Source organism: Cynocephalus volans, chromosome X (assembly GCF_027409185.1).
Source record: "Cynocephalus volans isolate mCynVol1 chromosome X, mCynVol1.pri, whole genome shotgun sequence".
NCBI lineage: Eukaryota > Metazoa > Chordata > Mammalia > Dermoptera > Cynocephalidae > Cynocephalus > Cynocephalus volans.
This window is the reverse complement of record NC_084478.1, coordinates 80,400,274-80,412,933: the sequence shown is the minus strand read 5'-3', so window position 1 is coordinate 80,412,933 and position 12,660 is coordinate 80,400,274. Positions and strand designations below refer to the sequence as shown.

The window sequence follows — 12,660 nt, the reverse complement described above, 5'->3', positions numbered from 1 at the left end:
ACCCAGAGGAATGGAAATCATGAAGTCGAAGGTATACCTGTTCCCCAATGTTCATCACAGCACTCTTTACAATAACCAAGAGTTGGAACCAGCCCAAATGTCCATCATCAGATGAGTGGATACAGAAAATGTGGTACATCTACACAATGGAATACTACTATAAAACGAATGAAATACTGCCATTTGCAACAACATGGATGGACCCTGAGAGAATTATATTAAGTGAAACAAGTCAGGCACAGAAAGAGAAATACCACATGTTCTCACTTATTGGTGGGAGCTAAAAATTAATATATAAATTCACACACACACACACACACTCACACACAAAAAAAACTGGGGGGGGGGGAAGAAGATATAACAACCACAATTACTTGAAGTTGATGGGACAAGCAAACAGAAAGGACATTGTTGGGGGGGAGGGGGGAGGAAGGAGGGAGGGAGGTTTTGGTGATGGGGAGCAATAATCAGCCACAATGTATATCGACAAAAGAAAATTAAAAATAAATAAATAAATAAATAAATAAATAAATAAATAAATATAAGCCTCACATATTTAAAAAATAAATAAAGAAATAAATAAAATAAAATAACATAAAATGGAAAAAAAAAAAACTCATGTGGAAATTTAATCTCCAATGTGGGAGTGTTGGAAACTGAGTCATGGGGGCAGATCCCTCATGAATGGATTCATGCTCTCCCTGGGGGAGGGGGGATTAATGAGTGAGTTCTCGCTCTATTAGTTCCCATGAGAGCTCATTGCTTAAAAAGACCCTGGCACCTTCTCTCTCTCTCTTGCTTCCTCTCGCCATGTGTTGTGCTTGTACCCGCCAGCTGCCTTCCACTTTCCGCCATGAGTAGAAGCAGCCTGAAGCCCATGCCAGATGCAGCTGTCCCAGAATTGTAAGCCAAATAAACCTCTCTTCTTTATAAATTACCCAGTCTCAGGTATTCTGTTATAGCAACACAAAACGAACTAAAACAATCATAAAGGGGGAAATAATGTCTTCTCTACAAAAGCAGTTCTCTAAATTTTCCTGGCCTTAAAGAGGGTGTTTGTAACTCGGATGAGACATCCTGTTCTTAAACAAAAGACCTGTAGTTGATCAAAAAATTTACAAAAGACTAGACACTCCGAAAGAAGTAATGTCCTGGACAGTTTAACATTAACAAACTCTCTGGACTCAGAATCAACTATTGTATGGAGCAGAATCCCTTTCCAGAGCTTCAACAATTGGTAATTACACCCAATTCACAGCACCTGGAATGATGCGATGCAGCCAGTCTGAGACGATGACATCATCGGTCCTCACCTGAAGTAAATTAAAAGGACTTGCCATGCTAAGTGATGCCAACCTTGCTTTAAATGCTTTTATTTTATCTGTGAAAACCTGATCTATAGCTTTTTCTTTTTCTTTTAAATAAATAAAATGGGGGGAGATATAGAATATGCATAAAGCAAATGTACTTCACAGGGCCTGGTTTTCCAAAGCCTTGCAGTTTCAAATATTGACCTTACAAAAACCAGGAAATTTTCCCCAGGCTATTGAGTCTCTGTTGTAAGATAAAGAATTGTAACACAGCAAGGCTGTTGGTTTAAAGACAGACAAGTTACTGATTGATATGTAAAGATACTGGGAAATTGCTGTAAGAACAAATGTTTGCTAAGATCAAGCTTTTGTTGGTAGAGAACTTAATTGCCTTAATGGAATGTCATCTGACTTGTTTTTACTCAATGTTACCCCCTTCTATTGTTAAACTTGTTAAAACTTTAAGCCCACCTATGTCTCTTCCTGTAACTTCCTGGGCTGGAGAGTAAATGCAGGAAGAGAACCCCAATTCGTGGTTAATTTCCCAAATGAAAGGAATGCCTCCCAGGGGTTCCAGGAAATTAACCACTTTGGGGCTTCTCACTGCTCAGAAGAGATGGGCTTTGAGTAATCCTTTGTGGCTCTGTCACCCAGGGGAAGAGGGGTGACAAATCCGTGGGGGGCAAAGCAACACCCAAGCACAAGGAACATGAAGAAAACTATACCATGAAAAAGAGCAAACTAAACCCAAAGCCAACAGAAGGAAGGAAATAATAGAGTTTAGAGAAGAGTTAAACAAAATAAATAACATAAGAATAATATAGAGATTCAAAGATCAAAACTGAAAAACCTTTAGCTAGTTGACTAAGAAAAAACAAAGAGAAGACAATTTCTAAAATCAAAAATGAAAAAGTGGACATTACTACCAACTTTACAGAAAGAAAAAGATTATAAGAGACTACAATGAACAACTGTATGCCAATAAATTAAATAACCTAGATGAAATGAACAAATTCCTAGAAACACACTATCACAAAAGAGTCAAGAAAAATAGAAAATCTGACTAGATCTATAACAAGTAAGGAGATTGAATCAGTAATCAAAAAGATTTCAACGAAGAAAAGCCTACAGCCAGATGGCTTCACTAGGTGAATTCTACCAAAAATTTAAAGAAGTAACACTAACCCTTCTCAAAATTTTCCAAAAAATTGATGAGAAGGGAACACTTCCTAACTCATTCTATGAAGCCAACATTACTCTGATACCAAAGGGAAACAAAGACACTACAGGAACTACAAACCAACATCCCTTATGAATATAGATGGCAAAAATACTTAATGAAATACTAGCAAACCAAATTCAGCAGCATATTAGAAGGATTATTATATGCCATGACCAAGTGGATTATATCCCAGGAATGCAAGTGTAGTTCAACATATGAAAATCAATCAGTGTAATACCACATTAATAGAATGAAGGTGAAAACCACATGATCATCTCAATTGATGCAGAAAAAGCATTTGACAAAATCTAACATCCTTTCATCATAAAAACACACAATAAACCAGGAACAGAAGGGAACTTCCTCAACATGACAAAGGTCATATATGAAACACACACCACTAACATCATACCCAATGGTGAAAGAGTAAAAGATTTTTCTGTAAGATCAGGAACAAGACAGGGATGTCCTCTCCCACCATTTCTATTCAACATAGTACTGGAAGTTCTAGCCAGAGCAATTAGGCAAGAAAAAGAAATAAAGGCATTCAAGTGAAAAGGGAGAAATCAAACTATCTCCATTCACAGATGACATGATTTTATACTTAGAATAACCTAAAGAATACACACACACACACACACAAATGTTAGTGCTAATAAATAAATTCAGCAAAGTTACAGGATACAAAATCATCACACAAAAATTAGTCATATTTCTATACACTAGCAATGAAAAATACAAAAAAGAAATTAAGAAAACAATTCCATTCACAATCACATTGAAAAGAATAAAATACTTAACAACAAACTTAACCAAGGAGGTGCAAGTCTTGTACGCTGAAAATTACAAAATATTGCTGAAAGAAATTAAAGACCTAAATGGAAAGATATCTCATGTTCATAAATTGGAATATTTAATATTGTTGAGATGACAATACTTCCCAAAGCAATCTACAGATTTAATGCAATCTCTGCCATTCAGCCAATGGCACTTTTTGAAGAAACAGAAAAACTCATCCTAAAATTCATATGGAATCTCATGGGACCCCAAAGAGCCAAAACAATCTTGAAAATGAGTAACTTCCTGATTTCAAAACTTACCTCAAAGCTACCGTAATAAAAACAGCATGGTACCAGCATAAGGACAGACATATAGACCAATGGAATAGAATAGAAAACCCACAAATAAACCATCCCACATATGGTCCATTGATTTTTTTTTTTTTTACAAGAATGCCAAGACAATTCAATGGGAAATGACATTCTCTTCAATGAATGGTGCTGGGGAAACCAAATATTGACAGAATATGCATATGTAAAAGAATGAAGTTAGACCCTTACCTTACAACTTATACAAAAATTAACCCAAAGTGGATCAAAGACCTAAAGGTAACAGTTAAAACTATAAAACTCTTAGAAGAAAACAGGGGGAAATCTTCAAGACATTGGGTTTAACAATGATTTCTTCGATATGACAGCAAAAGCACAGGCAACAAAAGAAAAATAGATAAACTGAACTTCAAGATTAAAAACTTTTGTGCATCAAAGAACAATGTCAACAAAGGCAGCCCACAGAATGGGAGAAAATATTTGCAAATCATACACCTGATAAGGGGTTAATATCTAGAAAATATATGAGGAACTCCTACAATTCAACAACAACAACAAAAACAAACAACCCAATTGAAAAATGGTGTAAGGGACTTGAATAGAATTTCTCCAGTTAAGGTATACAAATGGCCAATAAGCACATGCTCAATATCACTAGTCACGAGAAAAATGCAAATCTAAAACAATAATATACTACTCCACAACCATGACATAGGCTAATATTTTTTAAAACATGGAAAATAACAAGTGTTGGTGAGACGTGGAGAAACTGGAACCCTTGTGCATTGCTGGTGGGAATGTAAAAATAGTGCAGCTACTTGGAAAACAGTTTGGCAGTTCCTCAAAAAGTTAAACATAGAATTACCATATGATCCAGCAATTGCACTCCTATTACATACCCAAATGAATTGAAAACAGGGACTTTGGGCTGGCCAGTTAGCTCAGTTAGAGCACGGTGTTATAACACCAAGGTCCAAGGGTTTCGATACCCTTACCGGACAGCTGCAAAAAAAAACCCCCCAAAATAGGGACTTAAACAAATACTTGTACACAAAAATCACAGCAGCATTATTCACATAGTCAAAAGGTGAAAACAAATTACATGCCTACCAGTAGATGAATGAATAAATATGTAGAATATACATACAATGGAATATTTTTCATCCATAAAAAGGAATGAAGCAGATACAAGCTACAACATGGATGAACCTTGAAAACGTTATGCTACATAAAATAAGCCAGACACAAAAAGATAAATATTGTGATTCCATTTATATGAGGTACCTAGAACAGACAAATTCAGAGACAGAAAGTAGATTAGGTTACCAGGGGCTGGAAGTAGGAGGGAATGAGGAGTTGCTGCTTAATGGGTTCAAAATTTCTGTCTGGGGTGATAAACAGTATTAGAAATAGTGTGATAGTTGCATAACATTGTTAATGCAATTAATGCTGGTGAATTGTGCACTTAAAATGGCAAATTTTATGTTATATATATTTACTGCAATTAAAACACACACATAGGTCCGGCCCGTGGCTCACTCAGGAGAGTGTGGTGCTGATAACACCAAGGCCGTGGGTTCGGATCCCTGTATAGGGATGGCCAGTTAGCTCACTTGGGGGAGCATGGTGCTGACAACACCAAGTCAAGGGTTAAGATCCCCTTACCGGTCATCTTTTTAAAAAATAAATAAATAAAACACACACAGCACAGCACATCATAATCACATTTCTGACAACCAGTGATAAAAAGAAAAACTCTCACAAGGCTGAAAATCAAAGTGTCAGCCAGGACTATATTAATTTCAAGGTCCAGCTGGAGCAAGACCCACTTCCACATTCACTCTGGTTGTTAGCAGGATTTAGTTCCTTGTGGACTGTTGGACTGAGGGTCTCAGTTCCTTGCTGTGGAGGGTTAAAAATCTTGATTCCTATTTGATTATTAGATAGGGTTTTTAGGTAATGCATGCATGGGACAAAAGTCCTCGGATAGGAGGCAAGAGCCTACCAAATCAATTCTAATCAAGTATATGTTGATTCTCAGTTGATTTTTAGTATAGGGTTTTTAGGTAATGCAAGTATGGGACAAAAGTCCTCGGACAGAAAGCAAGAGCTTACAGCTAGGGGGGCAAGAGTTCACCCAATCAATTCTAATCAATGTTTAGGTAAGGGATTATATACACTGATTGTTAATATAATGGGTTCATCGGAAGATTTTGCGAAAAGAAAACTCACACAGGTTTAAAGCCTTTGATATGAACAAGAGAACTGAAATAGAACAGGGATTGTCCTGTGGGCAATAACTTTTAATACAACAAAGCTTAAATGTTGGGAAAACTTGTGAATTAAGATTTCCAAGGACGTTTTGCTAGATTAGTTAGTACATGGGGGTTTTTCCACATTTTGCTTTAAGCTGTTTCTGTGAGTTTCTTAAGAAGTCAGGCACTTTCAGGATTGTTTTATTGTTTCTCTTGCATGTTACTTAGCTTAGATTTATGACTCTTGTTGGCATATTGTTTAAGCTATTTTGAACTATGCATGCTTGGATGAAGATTGTTACACAGCCAATTTTTGTATCTTCTTACTATTATTGATTAACCATTTGTTTTTCTTCTGTAACTTCCTTGTTTTACAATAAAATCTGGAGCAAAAACTGACTCGGGACTGCTATTCAGTCTCTCCTAACAGAGGAGTTGCTGAGATACAGCCCCTTTGGGCTCTCATTGCATTCATGTTGCTTTGAGTAATCTTTTTTCGTCTCTGTTACACAGCGAGAAGTGTAACACCTTGCCATGTTGGCCTCTCCACAGGGCAGCTCACAACATGGAAGCTGGTTTCCTCAGGGTGAGCAAGCAACAGAGAGCAAGAGAGTGACAGCAAGATGGAAGTCGTAGTCTTTTTTTTTTTTAAAGATGATCAGTAAGGGGATCTTAACCCTCGACTTGGTGTTGCCAGCACCACGCTCTCCCAAGTGAGCTAACCGGTCATCCCTATATAGGGATCTGAACCCGTAGCCTTGGTGTTATCAGCACCACACTCTCCCGAGTGAGCCACAGGCCAGCCTCAGAAGTCATAGTCTTTTGTAACCTAGTCTTGCAAGTAACATCCCATTACCTTTGCTGTTATCTATTTTTTAGGTGACTGGATCCAGCCCACATGCAAGAGAAGGGTTATACAAAGGCATGACATATTAGTCTGTCTCTGTTGCTTATAACAGAATACCTGAAACTGGATAATTTATAAAGAAATAAAATTTATTTCTTATAGTTTTGGAGGCTGGGAAGTCCAAAGTCCAGGGAACACATCTGGTGAAAGCCTTGCTGCTGGTGGCTCTACAACGATTCAGGATATCACATGGCTGGCAAATATGACAGGAGCAAGATTTGAGAGCTAAGCTTCTCAGTTGCTCTCCTTTTAAAGCCATCAGAACGACATCCATTACTCCATAAATGGATCAATTTGTTCACAAGGACATAGTCCTCACAATCTAATCACTTCTTCAAGGCCCCACCTTTCAATTATAGTAGGATTTCTCACTCTCTTAACACTGTCACAGTAGGGATTAAGTTTCTGATACATGAAACTTTGGAGAATACATTCAACCCATATCACATGAATACCAGGAGGTGGGGATTATTGGAGGCCATCTGCCTACCACAGTGGCCAAAGAAAACAAAGGATGAACAATAAGAGGTAATTTAACCCACCAGATATAATTGGGGAAATTAAATGCATAGTAATTAAAACAGTATTATACTGGTCCAGAAATAAAAAGATTAAATGGAACTGAATAGAGTCCAGGAGACTCAAGCATTGTTAAGAGCAAAAAATTGGAAAATTAAATGTCTATGAATAGGATGTTTAAAAGAATGAAGCAAACTGGGGAAATCTGGATAAAAACTGGTGGATCCTATCAATGTCAATATCCTGATTGTGATATTTGCAAAATGTTACCATTGGGAAAAACTAGGCAAAGTGTACAAGGGATCTCTATTTCTTAAATTATCTCAATAAAAATTTCAATTAAAAAAAAATGAGAGGGCTGACTGGTTAGCTCAGTTAGTTAGAGCACAGTGCTGTAACACCAAGGTCAAGGGTTTGGATCCCCTACTGGCCAGCTGCAAAAAAAAAAAAAAAAAAGAATGAGAAGGTGTGTGTGTGTGTGTGTGTGTGTGTGTGTGTGTACACAGAGAAATTTTCACAATATATGAACAGTAAAAAGCAAGTTGCAGAATAATATGTATAGTATGACCTCCATTTTGATAAAAATATGTATTATCTATTACAATAATTTTATAACAAAACATTAAAATTAAATAAAACAAACTTTTATTTCATAAAGTAGAAGAAAACACCTTATGATAACCCTCTACCACACCCACCAAATCTGTTTTGCTTTCAGAGTTTCCTGTGCTGGTTAATGGCATAATCACCCTTTGGTCTCCTAAGATATTAATGTTGGGGTCCTTCTCTACTTTCTCCCTCATTCCCATTATTCATTTGGTTACTAATATCCCTAAAGATCTCATGAATCGGTTCCTTTTGTTCTTTATCCTCATTCATTGTTTCTCTTCTGAATTACTACAGTAATTTTCTAACTGGTTTCCCTGACTGTGGCCCTTTTTTTCACACTGTTGCCAAAGTGACCAAGGCAGATATTGAATTGTCCACTCGAGAGCCACTCCCTCCACTTCTTATTTGCTAAGAGAACCCAAATATGTTCAGGGAAGAAATATGTCTAACCCCACTATAAATCATACTTTGTCTAAACCTGTTTCCCTTTGTGAGATTCACAACTGTACAGCCTCCCTTAAGCTGCAAGTTGCTATAGGATCCAGTATTGGCCATGAGATAAAGGGAACTGTGTTAACAGTAGGAGAAATCTTCTGCGTTTGTGATATGAGGGACAGCTGTAGCTGATGCCACTATTTTCTCCCTTTTTCCTTCCCCAAACATGTATATGATTACTGGAGCTAAAGCAGCCTTCCTGTGACCATGAGGCAACAAGCATGAGAACAAAAAGCCAACACGTTAAGGAAGTTTTGGCAGAAAGATAAAGATTGAATTCTTGATGCGATTGCTAAGCCATTGAGCCAATGCTAACAACTACCTATCTCCAGACTTCTTATATGAGAAAAACAAATCCCTACTTGTTTAAGTCAAGTTTTCTGTTACTTATGGCCATGCAAATGTCATCACGTCACTTTCTTACTTAAAACCCATCAATTTCAAGATAGAGTTCATTCTTCTTGGAAAGGCATAGGATGTCCATCAAGATTTGGCTCCTGTTCCCTTTCCAATGGCATCTTCCACCATTATCTCAGATATTGCAAATGAGAGATCCACAATGAAATATATTCATAAGCATCCATACCTATGGATATGTGCTTTTCTCTGAAATGCCTTCCTAGATTTGTACAATTAAATAACTCTTTTTCTTTTTCGAATATCAGTTCAATGGTTACTTTCTGTTTGAAGTCTTCCTAACTTCCCCAGGCAGTGTTAGATGATCCCTCTCTGCTACCATAGTTATCCATTTTATCCACTTCATTAGATAAACCTAATAAGGTGGTCGATTTTGTTTACTTACATTCTCCATATCCTAAATTGAGGATTACTTGAGCATAAGAATTGTCTTACATGTCAGCATCTAAAGGATATCTCTCATCTAATACACACACACACACACACACCCCACACACGCACGTGTACGCACATGTACAATCTCTAGATCCTTATATGCCCCTTGAGATACTGTTCCCTTTCTCTGTTCCCCTTAATAGCAAAACTCCTCAAAAGTGTCTATATTCACTGTCTCCACCTTTCACCTTCCATTCTCTCTTAAACCAAATGTAACCGGGCTTTCACTACTACCACTCCACTGAAACTGTTCATCAGTAACAGAATTACCTTCATTTTGAAAAACCCATTTTGCCTCAGTTCTCAGGCATCATCCTACTGGACCTCACAGCAGCACTTGATATAGTTGATCCTGACTTCCTTTCTGAAATTCTTTTGGGGGGGACTGGTGGCTGGCCGGTTTGGGGATCCAAACCCTTGGCCTTGGTGTTATAACACCAAGCTCTAACCAACTGAAATTGAAATTCTTTTCACTTGGCCTCTGGGAACTGTACCCCCACCCCTTGATTTTCTCCTTACTTCACAGACTGCTCCTTCTTGGTCTCCTTTAATGATTCTTCTTCTTCCTGACCTCTATATTTGTTGGAGTACCCCAAGGCTCAGTCCTTTAACTTTTTCTTTTCTTTCTTTTTTTTTTTTTTAAGATGACTGGTAAGGGGATCTTAACCCTTGACTTGGTGTTATCAGTACCGCACTCTCCCAAGTGAGCCACAGGCCAGCCCTCCTTTAACTTTTTCCCTTTGGTGTCTGCATTCAGTTCTTAGGAGATCTTACCTAATCCCACAGCTTTAATCACCATCTACATGGTGATGATTCCCAAATTTATATCTCTGGCTCCAACCACTCCCCTCAACTCCAGACTCATATAGCCAATTGCCTATTCAACATCTCCACTTAGATGTCTAAACTGCACCTCAACCTCACATACCAAAACCGGAACTCTTTATTTTCCCCTCCAAACCTTTTTCCTCAGTGTTCTCCATTTAATTAAACAGCATCTCCAGCATTCCAGTCTCTTGGGTCTGGAAGTCATCCCTGACTCGTCTCTTTGTCTTATACCTAATATCCAATCCATCAGCAAATCCTGTTGGCTCCTCCTTCAGAATACATTCTTACTTCAACCACTTCTCACCATCTCCATTACTACCAACCTCATCCAAACCACCGTCATCTCCTGCCTGGATTACTACAACAGCCTCCTAACCAGTCTCTGTGCTTCCACGATTGCCACCTAGTATTTACCACGAAGCCTAAGTGTCCCTTCTGGAATCTGGCCCTCACATCATGGGCACAAGGGGTGACAATTAGCTTTGTATCTCATGAATATTAATAATAATAATAATAATAAAATAAGCTAACTATACTGATCTAACCACCACATATTGTACACAATTATTGAAAATTAATGTTGTACCCCACATGTATGTATAATAAAAACTAATAATATAAATAAATAAACATTAAAATCATGTTGCTCCCCTGCTTAAAACCTTCCAAATGGCTTCCCACGCCACAGAATTACATAATTTGGCTTCTTGAAGCTTCTATGATTTCATCTCCTACCACTTTCTCCTTGTTTACTCTGCTCTAGATAAGACATGATGGCCTCTTCGTCATTCCTCTAACACACTAAGTACCTGTCCTGTTTCAGTGCCGGTACTTGCTGTTCTCTCTCCCTGGAATGATCTTCCCCCAGATATCCATATAATTTATTCCCTCACTTTATTAATTTCTCTGCTCAAAATTCACCTTCTCTGAAAGGCCTTTCCTGACCACCCTTATCTAAAATAGCACCACCACTACCCTCCAACACACCCACACTCTCTCTATAACCTTACCTTACCTTAGTTTTCTGCATAGTGGTGACCTTACATATATTCATTTATTGTCTCTCTCCACCATATGAAAAGAGGTACTTACTTTTGTTAAATGCTGTATTCCCGGCACTTAGACCAATGCCTGGCACATAGTATGCACTCAACAAATATTTTTTGAGTGAATTAATGATTTCCAGCTGTAAGGAAAGTAGAAAAAGTTTAGTCAGGCTCACTCACTTCACATCTGTTACAGATGGGCAAGATTCAGCACATTCACTAGAAACAAGTTATAAAAGTAGTGTAACTGCACACGTGTACCCATTTACTGATTCAGCATGATTGTTGTAATTATGTAATGCTTGGCTTGTGGCCGCTATTGTGTACTAAAAGTATAAAGGTAACTGCTCTCAACTGCTGGTCCGCAGAGCATGGAGGAGGCAGAGCATGGAGGATCAGTGAGGTAGGATAGAGCTCATGTCTGAGGATAAAGCATATCTGTCAAGCTCACATCTGAAGAATAAAGTATGTCTACCTTGCATAAAGCTGCCAGAATCTTTCTTTCTTTCTTTTTTTTTTTTTTAAAAAAGATGACCAGTAAGGGGATCTTAACCCTTGACATGGTGTTGTCAGCACCACGCTCTCCCAAATGAGCCAACCGGCCATCCCTACATAGGGATCCAAACCCGTGGCCTTGGTGTTATCAGCACCACACTCTCCCAAGTGAGCCACAGACCGGCCCCTAAATGATGTCTTTTGATGAACAGAAGTTTATTTTTTTTTAACGTAGTCAAACGTATCAAACTTTTATTTTTGGTTTGTGCTTTATATTTTTGTCTTAAGAAATACTTCCCTACACTAAGGTTATAGTAATTTTTTCTTCTAAAAAGTTTAAATTTTTTGCCTTGTGCATCTAAGTCCTTAATCCACCCAGAATTTATTTTTGTGAGATATGAGGTAGGAATCCTATTTCATTTTTTTCCTATATGGATAACCAACTGTCCCAGCACTGTTTATTGAACAGTCCATCCTTTTCTCACTGACCAGCAATGCCACTTATTTTAGCAAGTTTCTATATGTGTTCAGGTCTGCTTCTAGGCTCTATTCTGTTCCACTGTTACATTCAACTATTTCTGTGCCAATTTTAAACTCTCTCAATTTTTGCTTTCTAATAAGTTTTGATATCCGAAAGGGGAAGTTCCAGTTCCCTCACCTTGTTTGTCTATTTTTGGAAGATTCCTCTTCCACATAAAGTTTAGAATCATTTTATCAAATATTTAAAAAACTCTATTGGAATTTTGATGGAAATACATTGGAATCTATAGATCAATTTAGGACATCCTTACAATATTGAGTCTTGCTATTCATGAATCTGGAGTGTTTCTCCATTTATTTAGGTCTTTAATATATGTCATCAAAATTTCATTATTTTCTTCATAAAAGTTTTGAAAATATTTTATTTAGATTTATCCTTAGGTATCTTATTTTTATTTTAAATGATACATATTTTTTAAGTTACCTTTTTTGTTTGTCCAGTCGTTCAAGTTGGCGTAATATCTATTCCCACC

The 12,660-nt window shown here is 37.5% G+C and overlaps 1 protein-coding gene across 1 annotated transcript in view; it reads right to left on the bottom strand.

The window, feature by feature from the left end:
- The window catches only part of TAF1 (TATA-box binding protein associated factor 1), a 132,276-nt gene that overhangs the window by 34,044 nt on the left and 85,572 nt on the right, over positions 1 to 12,660 (bottom strand). Inside the window, exon 40 of the transcript XR_010022386.1 lies at positions 11,199 to 11,292. The gene's annotated coding sequence lies outside the window, so the exon portion shown is untranslated. The remainder of the gene's footprint in view (positions 1 to 11,198; positions 11,293 to 12,660) is intronic.